Below are 17,689 nucleotides of genomic sequence, written 5' to 3'. Positions count from 1 at the left end.
TGCGTGCGTGCCGTGTGCCATGGCGTGACGCCTACCACTGTAAATATGTTCTCTAAGTTAATCCTCAGGCTACCCCGAGAGGGCAGTTCTAACAGCCATCCAAAGAGCTAACAGGTATCGAGGGCTCACTCTGTCCCCTACACTCTTTCTAAGTGTGTACAGCTGACATCCTTTGTGGTGGGTACTGTTATGTATGACACACTCATTTTATATCCAAGGAAACTGAGGCACCAGAAGGCTGAAGAATTTGCACAGGGTCAAGAAGCTAATAAATAAGGGACTCAGGGTCTTGGATTCATGATAAGCAGTGTAACAAGGTGGTTAAAATTGTAAACTTGGGAGTCAGTTTGCCAGGATGTGAGTCATCCTGGCTTTGTGATGATGAATTGTGTGATCTTGAGAAAATTACTTAACCTCCCTGGGCCTCAGTTTCACCAAGTAACAGGTAGATTCTGTTGGTAATGCAACTTCATATGGTTGTTGTGAGACATAAATGAATAGATGAATCTACTGAATCGCCACATGACTGATCGTTCACTCTGAGGGTGTAAGCCTGGATCATCTGCCAAATGGCTAAGTATAGTAGACCAGAGACACTCCAAAAAAATGTCTAGATGCATGCATGGCAAAATTCACACCTTCACACCTGCAATGCAAGTCCATCCTGGGTTAGGACTCACACATGGACAACTGATCTATACGCCCACCTCCACCCCAGGACCTTCGCCTACACTGTTCTCTATGCTTGGAATGCCCTCCCTTCCTACGTCCCTCACTGCCCCTCACTCTCCACCTGTCCAAATCCTACCTAGTTCAAGGACCAGCTCAAATATCATCCACTCCACAAAGTCTTCCCCGACCCTGCTAGCTAGAAATAACCTCTCACACCACAAATTTCCATAGATAGGTTTGTGCCGATCTTTTCTGGCACTTATAGGATCAGTCGTTTCATTTGGGCTATTTGTTTACATCATCTTTTCTGTATCACTCAGTAAGATTCTTGAACTCAGGAATCGTGCTCCTCTTTGAGCCCTCACCACTCTGGCGTTTATTTGTACAGAGAAGACACTTGTGAAAGTGAGCTGAAGGAACAAATGGTTATCCCAGCAATGGCAGAAGCAGAAACAACTGCAACATTCTTTCTTTATTTTTCCTCTTTCTCTCCTTCTTCATCCTTTGCAGTTTTTTAAAACTATTTTTACTTGACCCACCCACCTCCCGCAACAGGGGAAGTTTGCAGACTAACTGATAAACATAAACAACTCTGCAGACTCGCAAGCTTCCAAGAGACCCTTAGACTAACACGTGAGGCCCAGGCCAAAGTAGGCGTTGTGGCAGTCTGGGTTTCTAGTTTGCTGGCAGCCTGCTCCTGGGGAATGGAAGTGTTATTTTCTGAAAGAAGTTCATCTGCTCTAGTTCACATGTGCCAGTTCCTCAGCTCAGCAGAGTTAAACCCCTGACTCTATTTTTAAATACAGACTCTGATAATAGGTTAAAAGTAATTGCAGCTCGCCCCAAAGCCTTATTATACATGTACCAACATATCGGACTTTTTAAAACCCATATTTCCTCCCCATAAATATATGCTGGAAACCTTAAATTTCAGTGTTGTGTGTAGTGGTAGTGGGTATTTGTTTTTTTCCCCTTCCATAGGAATCTTGAATAAAAAAGAACAGCAATAAAAAATTGCTGATGCACGGGTGACAATTTCTCAACAATGCGTCCGATTACTCACATAGGTAAAAGGATCCTCTTGCAACCATAAATAAGAAAAATGTATGTTACAATAGAATACATAGTCAAACTTCAGTAATAAAGCTTTCTACCCTGGTGCCACTAATGCTCGAACAGCTGCAGCTCTCACTGACTTGGCTGATGGGGTCCATAAATACTCCTGGGAAATGGGGCAAGGATACATAATGGATCCTCATCTGCCAAGACCAGGGAAATGAATGTCAATTGTACCCAGAAACAGACGCACTTTTTGGAGGAGGTGATGAATATTGTCATTTGTCCTATGCCACTGTAATCTTGGACAGGAAAGGCTAACATGGATAAAAATGGTGGGGGAAGATGCTGTTCCTGGACACTTGAAAAGAAGGGGATATCATAATTATATGGCCACCAGGAACAAGGACGAAAGAAGAGTACAAAAAGATTTAGTTTAAGAAAAGTTTAAGATTTAAGAGAATGTCCAGACTGTGTCTATCATTTCATTCAATATAACCTATTGAATGAACCCTCCACCATATAACCTCTTTGTTGCAAAAAAAAAAAAAAAAAAAGTAGAAATATCAAGGAGTCAAGGAAATGCAGGAAAATCAGTGTTCCTGGAAGCAACTCAATGCAGTGAGGAAAAGGGTGGCTGCAACATCAGGTAGACCTGAGTTCAAATCCTGACTCTACCATTTCCTCACTGTGATTTTAGGAAAATGACTCAACTTTTCAGTGCCTCAGCTTCTTTTACATAAAGCAGTGATAATAATAAAATCCATCTCAAGCAGTCCTTTATGGATAAAAGATTTTGGTAAGGTGTGCACATCTTTAACAATTGGCTATCAATAGCATTAGGTGCTGTGGTTGCAGTTTTTGGTTATCTGTTGCCTTCCGTGTCATTAGTATCCTTGTCATCATCGACATCATCATCTTCATCTCAATTGTTCTGTGGATGATTTCATCAGCACATGTGAGGGAGGTTTCATCAGTAAATGTTAGGGAGAGAAGAGAGAAGACTGGCTAACTCCCACCAAAACATGATTATGAATCCCCTTCACATGTCAACTTCAAAAGAGGTATTCCTAATTTAAAATTTTGGCTTGGCAACATAGTCTCACAAATACATCCACCAAACGATGGCATTTCATATGTCACCTTGATGAGGTTATGGCATCCAGTTGCGTGGTCAAAGACTGGCCTAGCTGCTGTTGCAGAGGTATTTCATAGATGGGATTAACTCTATAACGAGTAGACATTAAGTAAAAGAGATTACTTTGGATAATGCGGGTCTCATCCAATCAACTGGAGGTTTTAAGAGCAAGAATTGAAGCCTCCAGGGATCTGAAGAAAGAATTCTGCCTCAAGACAAAACCCTCTTCTCCTTCCTGAGTTTTCAGTTTAAGGAATTCTAACTCAAGAATTCAAAATTACGCTTACCAGAATTTCCAGTCTTTATCTCCTACAGAATCTGGATTTGCAACTCCTCACAACTGCATGAGGAAATTCCTTCTACTAGTCTCTTTATATACCCACCCCCCCACACACGCACCCATATGCACACATTCTGTTGGTTCTATTTCTCTAGAGAACCTGACTGATACATCGCCTAATTCATGCCATTCTTGCCTTAACAAGCAATGAGCGCTATAACAGATATCTCATTGAGAAATAAAAGAAACGACCAAAAATAGGATAGATGAGAGATAGCATCAGGTGCTATTAGACATGGGGTCCAGATTTAGGTTTGTCCCATGTTCTTTGTGAAAAAGGATGAAGCAATAACACAAGCAGTTCACCAAAGAACTAGAAAAGGGCTTTTTCTGTTTTCAGTCATTTGAGATCACAGGCTATAGGCTACTTCATTCCTTACTTCCCTCTTTCAAACAGACTGCATTCTGACGATCCTGGATGAGTGGTGTTTGAATGGCTCTTTTTCATTCTGTAATTCTGTTGGTTTAATCATCAAGCCTAAGGAGGCTTTTGGTGGGTCATGTGGGGGTGGGGCGAGCTCCCGCTTAAAAGTGGAACATGGTCCCCACTGCAACCCGGCAGGGCCTGTGTGCAGGTGCGCCCCCACATCTGAAATGTGGGGCTGGGCACAGGTTGCTAAACATTGGAAACTTCCCGTTCTGGGTGTTAACTTTAGTTACCACAGCCAGACAATGCTGCCAGTGGTGTGGAAGAAAAAATTGCTGTAGCCAGCTGTGCTGTTCACAGTCGGATGGATTCTGTGGAGCTCCAAATGGTGATGGAGCCAGGAGCCTGTTGTAGCCAAGGACAGAATGATGGATGATCTACATACTGTGTCCAAGTAGAGAGAATGGCAGAAGTTCACTTCAGGGTTGTTAAAATGCTAATCCGGGTGAGTTAACAAAAGCCTAATAGAAAAGAAAAGTTTGAGAAATAAGTACACCTCATGTGGTATCTGTGGGGACCACTGATGCGATTGCCCTTGGCTACGTAACAGTGGCTTTTCAAAGCAAAATCATTTTGTAGATTCCAAGTTGGGAGAAATGGAAGCGGTGCTAATCATCAGATGCCGGTCACTGTTTTCAGGGTCTGTGGAGGAAAACTCAGCTCGGCAATAGCCACATCAACAAAAAGTGTCATGGCATGCTTAATATAATTATGTGATTTTTATTCTCTCCATGAGTCATGGGAATAAATCAAAACACACTCCCCCCACCAGCCCCTCGACTTCCCGTTGGCAGCTGTTCACAAATACGCGGCAACTTAAGATACTGGCTTTGGTAGATTTCAACACTAACCCCATTCACACAAGCCGCAGAAAGTGAGATCTCCTGTCTAATGACAGTTTCAATATGTGAACTGCACTAATAGCACATTGAATGATTAGTGTTAAAGGCAGGAAGGCCGGACCACCATAAATAAATGGGGTGGACAGTCTTGTTCTAAAATGTCTAGGAGAAACTACATTTTAAAAGAAAGGTGCATATTTACATTTCTTGCCAAATACCCTGCTTTGCCATTCTCTATTTCTTTTTATTCTTCCTGAAATTGAACATACATAAACATGTCTGGCTCTCCTGCTGTTGGAACATTGGCTAGCAGGGCTTCTTACAAAGGACACGTACTCAATAAATACTGGCAGGATGGTAAACCCCACCTCTCTTGTGAAACATCATAAAATAAAAGACCTAGAATGTGCAGGCTTAAAGTATATGAATGGCAAGAGAAGGTAACATTATATCATGCAATATGCTAAGGAAGGCATGCACCTCCTCTGGTTATAACAACAGTAGTGAGATACTCAGCCAGGCCCTTAATTTGGTATAAAATGCATCTGAACTCTGAAAAGTGACCCTACTTCAGATGCATTTTTCACTCTTTGTATCGTAGTCAAATTTACATGCAAGAACAATGGCTAAGTCAATTACCCAAGGTTCATCACGATGGGGCTGCAAAAAGTGAAGAACTTCTTCAGTTTCAGTAAGTCTTTAATAATTAAGGGCAGCTTTGTGAATCAAAGCTCTGCTTACTGTTGATTTGTCTGTGTCTCTTTCAAGAGTTAGAAACCTGCACCTAAGATGCAGGGACCCGCTTACTCAGACCACAGTTACTGGGCAGGTCCTTCCTGTGCAGCCAGCCAGGGCACTGAGCCTGCTAGGTTTCTAAGTTGTTCTGACTCTAAGGATGAATAGGTTCATGTTAGCTATTATGACAGCTATCTTTTAAATTCATCAAACCAGGGGGGACATGACCAGATGGTACCATTAAGAGGGCACCAAAAAAAAAAAAAAAAAAAAAAGGGAAGAGGGCAGAATGCCCACAAATCTAAATCAAACTCAAGTTAACCAGCTGTCTGGTGATGGAGAAGAGACAATATTCCTGTCACACTTTCCTGCATCTCAGAAATGTTTCTGAAAAAAAAGGTTACTTGTATAGCATCCCCAGTAGCAATGTTTTGTAGGATCCAGTAACAAATAGTAATTGTTGTTAATCTAACTAACTAAACACACCAATGGAAGAAAATGGTCTGCTAAGGAACACATTTTGGAAGTCTTCTATTTGACTGTCCTTCGGAGAGCCTATTTCAGAGCTCAGATACTAGCTACAAAACAAAACTCAGCTATGGCTGAACTACAGTTTATTTACCTTAAGATGTTTAAATGAATGGTAGTATAGACCCAAATCTCAGAGCTTATCTGACAATTTCTATTTATCTAAGCCAGAGTAAATGTTTACGTAATATCTGCCAGCTGGCAGATATTCCTGTCATTCACTACACTAAACATGACTACACACAACTTAATTTCCTGAGTTAGATACCTAAGAGAGGGAGATGGTTGTTGTTGTTTTTTTTAACAGCATGAATAAACCTGCATCCAAGCCTGTTGTTTTGAACCACCGAAAGGCTAATGAAACCTTCATCCTGAGCTGTCTGAGATAAGATTTCCGAACTCTACAAGGAAGAAACCTTGAAAAAATTCTCCAGCGTGTTTTCCTCCCCTTTCCAAACACAGAGATCAAATCTTTGGAAAGCTTTCCCTAGAACTTCATCTTTGAAATAAACAAAAGAATACACTTTACTGCTCCAAATACTGAGTAGAGGGAAAAATAATTCTTAAACAGCCCTTCTTTTTGACCGCAGGATTAAAATTCATAGTAGCCCGAAGTTCCTGGCAAAATTGCCCTAGAGGTTTGTTTTTCCAAGTAATCAGGCTTACTACCGTTATTTTTAAGGGAAAGGAGTCGCCACAGTGCCAGACATCAGGTCCAATTACTGTTTACAAAGTCATATATCTATAATAATCATCTGCTCTCCGTGGTGTGTGAAAATCACCCCGTTGAGAGGGAAGAGTTGGGACACTGAAACGCCAGCTTCTGTCTAGCCACCTCAGAACAGGGAGTAGTCTCAGTTTCTGTAATGCTGCAATTAATATCAATACTTCTATTTCCCCCTAGCTCCATGACATTTAGCTCTTTACAAGTGCAGTATTTAAACGAGCATCTGACAGTAACGGTTTCGCGAGCAGATCTAGCAGAAATCTTTCAAACCCAGATTTCCTCTACACGTCCGAGTCCCTTATGACCTTTCATTTCAATCCAAGAGTTATTCACGATAGAGGAAGCTTTAAGCCTTTCCTAATCACCCAGGGCGGTCTGCTGTATCAGTTTCTGCAGACCAGAAACAAACATCGCCGCTGTCAAGACGGGAAATAAAAGTTTCCCTACCTTCCCCCTCACCATCCCCCTGCCTGCGGCTGCCGACTCCAGCAGCGGCTCACTCCCGGCCGCAGGACGCCGCTCGCCGCTGGAAGAGGGGCTCATGCAAAATTGACTCTTCCTTATTTGTTTCCATCCATAATTGATGGGGAGATGAGAACGTAACACATCTCGGCGCTGGGCTTTTGCCGCCTGGCGGAGACCCGTCCAAGATGCTTCCGTAAATCATTTCCAGCCGGAGAACAAAGCACGGAAAGTTGCCTGGGAAAGTGGCCAGGAGAAGAAACCGGGGCGCCGGGTGGGAGGTGTGGGGGCGGGCAGTGGGCAGCTCCCGGCCCCCGAGAGGAGCGCTCGGCCAGCAGGGGGAGAGGGAGGGTGGGAAGCGGTTACCCTTCGGGCAAGATCTGGTGCCGGCGACAGGAGGCTGGATGGAGGTGGCCAAGTCATCCGAGCGCCCAACCCTCGCAAGAAGGGGTCCTCGGGGCGGTCCAACCCGAGGGCGCACTGACAGGTAGACTGCGCCCGCGCCTGCGGTGGGCGGACTGCTCCGGTCGCCGCGGCTAGGCTACGCCCCTTCTCCCAGGCGCCGGTGGGTGTTCGCCTGCCCCCTCCCAGCGTGGCCGGGCTGTGCACGGACTCCAGCTGCCCCAGGGTCCGCTCCGGGGCCAGTGGGTGGAGGCGGCGGCCGAACCCGCAGCCAGCTCCTTCGGCCTTGGCTGATCTCTCATACCCGCTGGCTAGAGACGCCGTGCCGGGCACCCAAGCAGCCGCGGCTCTTCCTGACACTGTGCGGGGGAGCGCCGAGCTGGCGCTGCCTTGCAAGAAACTTTTACTTGCCCTCCCCCCTTTGCTTTCTCTTCTGCTGGAAGGGCTCACAGGGAAGGAGGGCCTCCAAGTCCAAGTTGCCCCTTCTCCCAAACCTCCAATATTGTCAGTTTTTACAGGTCTGAACAACCTCTCCAGCCCTCTGCGCGTACCTTGCACCGCAGGCAGAGAGAGCTGCTTGGAAGAGAAATCAACTCTCCACTGACACCACACACACACACACACACACACACACACACACACACACACACACACACACAAGAGAGATACAGATCCACACACATACACACTGGCTGCGATTCAGGCTTTAAGGATCTTGGTCCGATCCGCACTAGGCGCCCATAATATGAGCAAATTTTTAAAAGACCGTCTTACCTCATGGGGAAAGGCTGGTATAAAAGCTTGTCACGCGCAAGGTAAGAAATAAAATAAAGAAAAAATAGAAAAATAGATCCTCTGTTTCCTTAGGTTTTGGCTTCCTCGATATAATCCTGAAACTCGTCACCACCAGCCCTTGCAGCAGCAGCAGCAGCAGCGGGACGGAGCAGGAGCAAAACAAACCCAGGCACGGCAAATGGTGTAATTCGATCCATCTCCAAGTCAATCCATCAGGCAAGCCGGGAGCCTGGTTCCCTCCCAGCATTCGGCGGCTCTAAGAGCGGGTCCCACCCCCGGGCGCGGACGACTGGAGGCGCGGGCGGCCGGGCGCGAGCTCCTAAGTCTGAGCACCGCGGCGAGCGCCGCCTGGAGGCCCCCATCCAGGCGCCGCGGCCCCGCTGACCCCTCAGTGGCCTCCACGCCCCTCCTCCCTGGAGCTGCGCTGCGAACCCTCCCTCTTCCCACCTCCGAGTTGCTGCTCCTTCCAGCAATCCCCTGCACCTCAGTCATCCAGCTCGCTGTGGCTGCTGCAGCCCGCAAAGCAGCCTTTTCGCTTCCTCCCTCTTTCCCTCTTTTTTCTCACTTCCTCACTTTTTTTCAGAGCTTTCCTCCAGACACCCAGAGGACAAATCATTGCAGCCCAAAGTAGCTGCAGGCGCAGTTGTTTCGTGAAGTCTGCCTTAGTTTTCGGTATAGGATTTCCTTAAGCACATCTTTACAAATCCTCCCTCACCCAATCCCCCAACCCGCCGTACACACACACTTTTCCTTCACAACCATTAAGCAAAACAGCTGGGAAGAAGCAATCAAACATTGCTTTATCTTTATAAAATAGAGGAATTGCCTACTAAAAACCCCATTTCTACTTTGAATGAAAGCCATTCAGTACAGTATAATTTTGCAGGCTAATGAGCCGGTTTTACAGGCAAGTATTTCGTGTAATATGTTGTGGGAGAAATGAAAATGTCCTTGAAGTGACATCATTTAAAATCGATTGACACAAATGGAAGAAAAAAATAATCATATATTCCAAAACAAGAGGGTTTTAATCCAAACTTCATTTCCAAAACTTGGTTGTATTTTATTAATTTTCAGTTGACTTATGAATTACCCGGGGCTCTAAATGGCTGGAATGAACCATGCTGCCCTTATTTAAAGGAAAAGAAGGAAGAGAGATTTTTTTGCCAAACTTTTAATTTTCATTTGAGTATGGTTAATTACCGTGAAAAAGAGAAGAAGTGGGGCAAAGAAAGGACTTTCCTTTCCTCAATGATTTCTGTTTTCTCCCAAACACAAAGTTACATGTTTACATTTAAGAAAAATACTCTGTTCTGAGTTGTTTCTGAAACTTCCTCTGACAGCCTTGAAAAGGAACTCAGAAAGACACCCCAAGGAGCTGCTGCTGAACTCATCTAGAGAACTGTCTCCTCATTAGTTAACACTTTGTTACCAAGAGGAAGAAGGAGGGAGGAGGAGAGGGAGCTTTTAAAATATAAACTCTCTTCTGGCTGTGCTTCCAGTTAGAAGAAAGGGGTAGAGGGCTGGAAGAATAGCTTTGGCAACATAGCTCGGTGATTTTTTTGTTGTTGTTAAGTCTTTTGTTGGCTGGCTGTCTCTGGTGTTTTCTGATTGTACTGTGCTCTGACATCACTGCAAGTTACTTGGCAGTCAGGGCCCTTCCCCAGCCAACTTCTGACCCAGAAAGCTGTGCCTGCTTCACTGGCATCCAGTCATCCCACATTTTCTCCACCAAGGGGGCAAGCCCTGCTCCAGGCAGAGGACACTGTGCACTGCATGAAGATGCAAGGTGGTAACCAATGGCTTCACTGGAAATTAAACTGTCCACTTGAAGGGAGAAGGCTTAGAATTGTCCTGTGCCTGCAGTAAGGAGCAGCAAAGAAAAAAAAAAGTTTGGTTCTCCAGATTTTTGGATTCTTTGCTGAAACTCCACAATGACCAAGTTTACAAAGAGCCCCAGACAATACCCTAGAGTGAGTTCTTAAATCTAGGAATAAAAAAACTTTTAGGTTGCAGAAGGATATGCTGATAGGTCATTTTGACTCTGTATTAGGCATATTTTCAGTCTAAATATCAGTCTAGACCTCAGGGCCAATCCTGTATTTGGTCTGCTGAGGGAAGAGACACAGAGAAGTAGGCAATCTCCAAAACTCAGCAGGGTACCTGTCATAACAGTGTTTGTTGAATGAGTGAATTAATGAATGGAAGTACTTGTCTGTTTTCATATCCAGCAAGATAACTTAAAGAGCTTGATGCTGTATATGGTAAGTGATTATGCTTTATATATTATACATTTCCCATTAATATTCAAGAATAACAGGTTAAAGTCTAGTTTTATGACTATAAGCAACAGAAACTTAAAGAATATCTTTGCATGTGTGCATAATATGTAATACATGTTTATCAATCATCAGAAAATGCAACTCCTTAATTATTATGATTATTAAACAAATATGTAAAGCTTTGTATATGCCAGATTCTGTTCTCTGCATTTTACAAATACTAAATCATGATGTTGTGAGGTATGAGCTATTATTATCTGGATTTTCTTGATAAGTAAAATGAAACTTAGAGAGTTTTAAATGACTTGTCTAAACCACTGAGGCAGTAACTAAGTAAGATTTGAGCCCTACCACTTAGCCATAATAGCAGTAAATCGTGAGGTCATAGAGTAATAGAGGTAGGTAACAGTGACGTCTTTGGAACCTCAGACAACCTGGATTCAAATCCAGGCTCTTCCTCTCTCTCTAGACTTTTGATTTGGAATAATTTGCTTAGGCACACTGTGCTTCAATCTTCTCATTTGTAAAACATGGAAGATAACAATACCTCAAATGATTTTTATGAGGACTGAATGTGATAATGCATGTAATACACTTGGCCTGGAACATAGCAAGGACTGAATAAACATTAGCCAATGTTATTGTACATGCGCTGAAGGGACTGCAATCTTGGCATCCTACAGAATCGGATTAGAAGCTTAATCTGATCTTCACATCAGATGTGAGATTTTAGGCAAAAGCACCTGGAACACAACAGGTTCATAATAAATTTTTGTTCTGTTCCTTTTCTCCTACATTCCCTCATCTATGTGTATATGTCTATTAATTCAAGTACACATGTTGTTCTTACTCTGCGCCTAATACAAAATAAAATTTTATAATAGTTTAAATGAATTTCATGTTTCAAAATAAAAAAGATAGAGGTATTGAAATTTCAAAGGTAGCTGTAGCTTCTCTGATTACTTTAATTTGGAATGCACATATAGTATTCCTTGTATCCACTCATTATAGGAAGTGCTTTTGTGGGAAGGGATTGCTTTCAAAACTAATCTAAGCTCTCCATGGCATGATAAATCATTAATAATATAGACCCAAATCTCGGCATCTGCATAGGCACAGCTGGCTTCCTTGAGTCAACAGTCTGCATATGAAAGTGACTCTGCCACGATATTTTACTTTAATGAAAAATATTTATCATGGTAAATCTTATACCTCACAATTCTACTGACATAATTTATTTCTATTATTATGTACGGTGATAGTATACCGCCACAGCTATGCTTACATTTGGAATGATAAAAATGTGCTTTTGGGGGCATTTTGATTACTCTACCTTAGCATAAATAGTTTTTGCTGTACATCCTAAGTACAGGGAATGCATCATGCACTTCTGGAAAGTAATAAATCCATTACTTATCAAATTTTGCTAACTACTCCACAGGTGCCACTGTGTGGAAGGCACAGTGCTTAAGCAAAAGAAAAAGATTCAGGCTTTTTTTCCCCATCAGAAAAATGAATAGCAAACAACTTTTAATAATAATAGCTCTGTTGAGTACGAACAAGAAATAGGCTATCATTTTATCGAAGGTTTTTGAACAAAGAAAGCAAAATGCACCTTTTGGAGCATGGGTCAAAGAAAAAGATGGTTAGTCACTCTGGGTGCCTTGATTTTACTTATATGTACAGTGGAAAGGAATATTTAAGATATAGGTATTCCAGTTTATATCCTGGCACAAAGGCAGCTGAGATTCCTTGTAAATTCTAGACAGGCTTCTTTCCATGTTCATAGTAGCCTTGCCTCTAACCTTGAAGAATTGGGACCAAATAATATCTATTAAACATTAGAATGCTTTAACAAAGGAAAAAGATAATGAAAATAATCAAAAGTGGTAGATAATTTCTTTAAAATAATTTCATCTGTTTTTAAAGCTACACTTTGTAGCAGGTTCTTATAAACAGACTTCCCCACTTCATCTTAGTTCTTGCTTAAGCCAATGTTAAAATTCAAACCAACAAGGGGAAAAGAAACTAACTGGGTACATATTACCGCCGAGATACTGTGTAGACAAAATAGTGTCAGTTCCTTCTCACCAGGGGTCTTTGAGACAGGCAACATGGTTCCCTCCATAAACAAAGAAACCCAGGCTTCCCCAGTGCTCTGTCCTGTCAGGTTTTCAGCACTTTTCAGTGGCACAACCTAGTTTCTACTGCAGGTCTGCTTGGCTCACAAGCTTATTTCGCTTTCTAAGTATATCCTGCTATGGAAAAGAAGAGCATGTGATTTGGTATATATTGTTCCTCCAAAAACTGTGTTTACTAACCCCCAATCCTGTGAATGCGGACAGTCTGAAGACAGGATCATCTAAAACCTTATTAGTTGAGATGAGTAGCCTCTAGGACTGTGAGAATACATTTCTGTTGTTTTAAGCCACCTAGTTTGTGGTTCTTTGTTATAGCAGTTCCAAGAAATTAAGACTGGGTTAAAAAAACATATGACCAGGTGATATTAAAAAATAGAAACATTAAAAAAAAAAAAACCCAATTAGATCATCAAAGCTCAAAATGTCTGCATGAATTTGCTGGTCACATACAAACCTGTCTCAGGACCTCTGCAATGGGTTTTGTAGCATAGTCTAAACCTCTGTACATTATATGAATTTTGTTACCTGTATAATGCCGATGGATCTTTTGTAAACAATAAGTGAACTGTTTAGCTGCACGCACATTTGTAAAAATGAACCTCACTTGTTAAGCTACAAATGCTTCAATTAATGGTTTAGGACCATCATATTCACTCCCCTTTCTCCACACCCCTCACCCCCTCCTTCCCCAACCCTACCACCAAATAATCTGTTCTACTTATAGGAACTTCTGTGAGTTAAAGAGTTACAGAGTCAATTCATTGCCAGAAATCACTAGTGCTATTTTTCTGAAAAAAAAAAAAAAAGTAGGATTCTGGGTAATATTTGTCTTTCCAAATAAAGGTATACAAAGGATACATTTTTTCTTCTTGTTTACTGTCTCATGGTATGTTTACCATTATTGGACATTTTTATTAACATTGAATTATGTTGGAGTCATTAAAAAATGATGCTACTAATATGCAAAAGATTGAAGGGTGGTGTGTCTATGGGGCACACGAAGAGTGATATTCTGGAATAAAAATCAATAGTAAACAATATTAGTGTTCAGCTGTAATAATAGGGGTTGTCTAGAATCCCAAATGCCTTATTAAGCTGTGATGAAGTGTGAAGCTCAGCAGCACATGGGGAGATACATTTGGCTAACAAGGTGCTTAAAACTGGGTCTAGGATATGGTATCACTGAGTCAGCAGTGGCACAAAATGACAGCAACTAATGCTCAGTCTACCAGCCCCAGTAATAGGCTCAAGAGAAACTTGCAGTTCGCCTAACTTTTCTTTGGTTCCACAATGTGTTCTGCCCAACTTCTCTTTGTCCTCAAACCCCTCTGTTCCCTTCAAACCTATCAAAAGTTGCCAGTCTGCAAGTTACAACAATGCCAACCTATACATTTATATAACAAACTTTCTTACCAGATTGGTCTCAGCAACAAAGTTAAATTGAAACATTATCTGGTACATTTTACCGTGTCCCCAGATGAGCTCTAGCACTGCTGTCTTCTAGAAGCTCAAGTTGTGATATATACAGAAAAGATCACTTTAAGCTTTTGTTCTTAAGGAAAGCTTAAAAGGGGAGCCTCACAGATTTTGCCTTTTTCTGAATTTATTTCAATTGAAAAACTAAAAGAAAAAAAAAAGCAAAACAGGTTGATAGCCTTTCCAGAAAATCCAGAAAGGTTCAGAGGACTGTTTAGAGGGTTTGTAACAAACTGAAACTCATATTTAATGAACAGTTCTATCTTATCTGCACTTTAAGTGGTTAGCTTTTCAAATTTGATTGCAGCTGGATACATGGGCATGTTATGTGTGCGTGTATTTTTTTTCCAAGAGTCCCTCCTTAAAGACTTCGTGAGTTCTTTTGCTACAATAAAAGCTTTGGAATTGTGCTCATAAACCACCCCAATATGTTCTGAATTTCTGGTCATAATTACAGAATAAGCAGATCCATTTCTCATCACAAATTTTAATTAAGAATTCCAGTTATGCAATTATTTGCTAATGAAGAATACCTACTCGGTACCAAGCCATACTACTAAATATGTTTACTCAAAAATGTTTTCTAAAGACAGTTTCCATTGGTCACTTTCTCATTTGTAAATCATGAACCTCAGCAACTGTCATTGTAAAATGACAGTTATCTCCTATTTTGTTGAGACAGTTGAGGATTCAGGAGACAATGATAGCCTACAATTGCTGGAAATAATTTAATATTAAGGTCTAATAGCCATGATTTCAGCTTCTCGCAAATATCTAGCTACCGAATTCCGTGATTTATTTTTGTTTAGCTCATTTGGCTGGTCTAACCAAGTGCTGGCTAGGTTTTTGCTTAGAAAAGAGAGCAGTAGATGACCTTATTTGTCCTGTGTTTACCTACTGTGCTCTTGAAAAAACAAACAAACAAACAATGCCGTAGTCTGACCTACCATTTCCTTAAATATGCTCTTGGTACCCATGTAGTGAGGGAACAATTAGTTTGACTGCTTTTGTCAGTTTTTGTGTTGATGAAGAAAAAATATATAAATAGCCAGATAAGTAATCCATTTTTATATCAAGCAAGTATGCATCAGGTAAAGGGGAGGGAATTTTGGAAATTGGAAACAAAGTTAACTCTTTCAAGTTAAACCCTTAGAAACATGAGGGCTGAGATAGACAATCTGCAGAAATATTCCATAGGAGCAGAGGACCTCCCAAATCAAATCAGGGCATTAAAAAATCCAAATGTTGCGACAAGGATATAGCCCCAGGATAAGAATGCATCTAAAGTGGATGGGCGCAAGATCATTCATTCATTCATTCTTTCATACATTCATTTCACCATATGTTATTAATAGCAGCAATCTGCTTTGGTGTAAAGCATGGTGTAGAGATAAATGAGAAATACCTTGCATTTAGACAGCAACTTAAAGTTTGAAAAGCAGTTTTATCACTCATATTCCTGGCAGGGAGCAGATGGTACACTCAACTTGGGTGATTTGAAGAACCTTTAATAAAGGGGCTGTTTATAAATGTGTGGGTCCAGTGCAGGGAAACTAAAAAGGAAAGAGCAGTAACTAAGGTCAGTTACGTTGGAACCTTACTACCCCAAGGTCGGAAGAACCAGATGAGACAGAAATTAGCAGGACCTGGAGACAGAGGCTGTATTGAAACGGCCCCCTTGCAGGAGCTGTGACTGTCAGTCAAGGGACTCAGTCAGCCTGGGGTGAACTCCGGAGGGCAGGTGCAGTGGGGGGACTGGGGAAATAGATGTCACGACCTGTTCTCTCCCCTCTTCTGATCCTGAGCTGCTGGTGCAACCACATTGGAGGCCAAAGGGCAATGGGGTTGGCCTCCAAGGACACAGAGCAGGGAGACAAGGGAATAGAGAGTAGATCTGGTGGGGTAAATGGAAAGCCACTATTCAATTTTATTTTCATCCTTATGGGATACTGTGTGGTAGGGATCCTTATTTTGCAAATGTGAAAACTGAAACCGGGAGACTTGCTTATAACCCAATTGCATAGCAGAACCAGTCTTTGGAATCTAAGTCTGGTGCTTATCCTACTGTTTCCCCATTCCCTGTCCTTTGGTCTTTCTCATTATACTTATCTCACCATATTGCTAGGCTTTATTAATGTGTTTTTATCACTTATTAGACTGAAGTCTTTAAGCCAAATGATCTAGGTCTTTGCATCATTACTGTCTAGAATAGTGGTGGGATAGGAACCCTGGAGACATCGATGGATGGAATAATCAGTAAGACAGAGCATAACTTAAGTGGAGAGACAGATTTGCAAGAGGCTAACATGCAAGGCAAAAATGCAAAATGCTAAATCCAGAGGTAGAGGAAAAGTGCTGTAGAAGAACAGATAGAGGGGCAATTAATTATAGTGCAGGTTGTAAAAGCTTTCATGACACAGGGTCATATGAGCCAAGCCAAGCACATTGAAAGACAGAAGTCCAAAGGTAGAGGGCTATAAGAAGTTATTGGGGTGGTGGTGGGGAGAGCAAACCAATGCAGGGGAGCTGTAAGCAAATGGTGTGTTTGAGGCATGTTTAGCACTCCTTGAGGAAAGTAGTAGGAGATGTGATTTAAAGGACAAGAGGGAGCATTGTATGGTATTTCCCAACAGTTCATGTGTTGGAGTTTGAATGCTTTTTCTGGGGTGTTTAGAAGACTGTATATTTTTGAGAAAAAGATGATCAAAACCTGGGCTTTTGAGAGACTGCTCTGAAGCCAGAGGAGGAACGACTTGGAGAAGTAAGAGGTTTCAGGGTAAGAATGCTACTTTTGTGGTCAGGACAGAAGATGATTTTAGTAGTGATGGAATCAATAGAAAAATAAAAATATATACCAGAGACACAGCAGAGGTGGCCAAGGTTTGAAGGTCAGGGTGGGGGTCATGGGAATTTTTTCTAAGTTTCTTAGTCTGTCTGAATTTTTAAAAGTTGAATTATTATTTGCGATGGAGATGAGACACAAGCAGTGGAACAGGTATACAGGGAGAATAATTTAGTTTGGTTTGGATAAGTGCAGTTTAATGTGCTGGCATGGTGTTCATGAGGGGATGTCCAGCAGAAAATTGGAAATTATTATTATAATTGCAGTTAGTGAGGAGGGGAAACTTTATATCTTCCAGAGAAACACCAACCCCTCAATGAGCCAAATATATACAGAGAAGTAAGAGGAAATACAGTTTGTGCATAACTAGACATTCACAACTAGAAGTCTCTTGCATTCTGGAGTGTTGGGACGAGAAGACTTTTAATCTTTCCACTCTAAACTCTTTCTGCCAACAGGGAAACGGTACATTTTGCTTCCTCATTTTAGTCAAGAAGGCTTTCTCAGTCCCAGGATTCTGGGTCCCGGCTCATATTGCCAGGGAGATTTACACCCCTGGGAGTCATGTCCCATGTAATGGGGTGGGCAATGAGTTCACCTGCCAGGTTGGCTTAGAGAGAGAGGCCACATCTGAACAACAAAAGAGGTTCTCTTGATTCTTAGGCAGAGTTATAGGTAAGATTAGCTTCTCCTTTGTAAGACAAAGCTTCACAAGGGCAAGTCCCAAGATTGAAGGCTCAGCCTATTGAACTGGTTGTCTCCACTGTTTGTGAGACTATCAGGAATTCCCCAGATGTGGAAGTTGAATATTTCCTTCATTCTCT

The 17,689-nt window shown here is 42.0% G+C and overlaps 1 protein-coding gene across 12 annotated transcripts in view; it reads right to left on the bottom strand.

The window, feature by feature from the left end:
• The window catches only part of SEMA6D (semaphorin 6D), a 52,906-nt gene extending 44,486 nt beyond the window's left edge, over nucleotides 1-8,420 (bottom strand). For 11 of the 12 annotated variants that reach the window (XM_077127780.1, XM_077127779.1, XM_077127782.1 and 8 more), the window contains exon 1: nucleotides 8,104-8,420. The gene's annotated coding sequence lies outside the window, so the exon portion shown is untranslated. Of the gene's footprint in view, nucleotides 1-6,912; nucleotides 7,174-8,103 lie in introns of those variants that run through there. The other variant, XM_077127781.1, reaches the window with a different exon arrangement.
• Between the last annotated feature and the right edge of the window lie 9,269 nt (nucleotides 8,421-17,689).

The sequence above is a fragment of the Tamandua tetradactyla genome, chromosome 14 (assembly GCF_023851605.1).
Source record: "Tamandua tetradactyla isolate mTamTet1 chromosome 14, mTamTet1.pri, whole genome shotgun sequence".
Classification (NCBI taxonomy): domain Eukaryota; kingdom Metazoa; phylum Chordata; class Mammalia; order Pilosa; family Myrmecophagidae; genus Tamandua; species Tamandua tetradactyla.
This window is presented reverse-complemented; position numbering and strand designations above follow the sequence as displayed.